Source organism: Aplysia californica, unplaced genomic scaffold, assembly GCF_000002075.1.
Source record: "Aplysia californica isolate F4 #8 unplaced genomic scaffold, AplCal3.0 scaffold00443, whole genome shotgun sequence".
Classification (NCBI taxonomy): Eukaryota; Metazoa; Mollusca; class Gastropoda; order Aplysiida; family Aplysiidae; genus Aplysia; species Aplysia californica.
The window spans coordinates 547,674-548,218 of NW_004797713.1; positions in this window are offsets into that span (position 1 = coordinate 547,674).

A 545-nucleotide genomic window follows, 5' to 3' on the forward strand; every position below is an offset into this window, starting at 1 on the left:
CTTATGCAGTTGCGAGCGCCGTAAAACCCTATACTAAACAAACAAACATGACCTCATGGTGTTAGTAACGCGACACACCAAAAATGTCAGAAAAGAAGTTTGTAATCTAACGTAGCGAGTTATCCACTCACCCACCACGAGCCACATTCATTTTGAATTACTATGTTGACTCGCTGGTCAAACTGGAAACTGCTCGCAAGCCGTAGGCTTTCTATCCTGCGGGTCGTAGTCCCCCCCCCCTCCCACCTCCACCCCAACACCTACTCTAACTGGACACTACGTTATTCCGAAGGGGTCAAAATTAGTAGAAGTAGAAGGGTCAGAGTTGGCAGAGCAGAGACGACGGGGCCATCTTGTCAGTGTGAAGGGAGGTAATCAATTGACAAGTTCGCCTGTGTCAGGTGAGATGAGGGGAACTGGCGGGCAATCAGGTGAAGGCGCCTGGCCTGGCCGGGGCGGGAGATGGGGAGATAAGAGCACAGAGGAGCACTGTGTGTAAGTTACAGTGTAACTGCCGCTACTGCCTGATGCTCTAGCTAACTTCT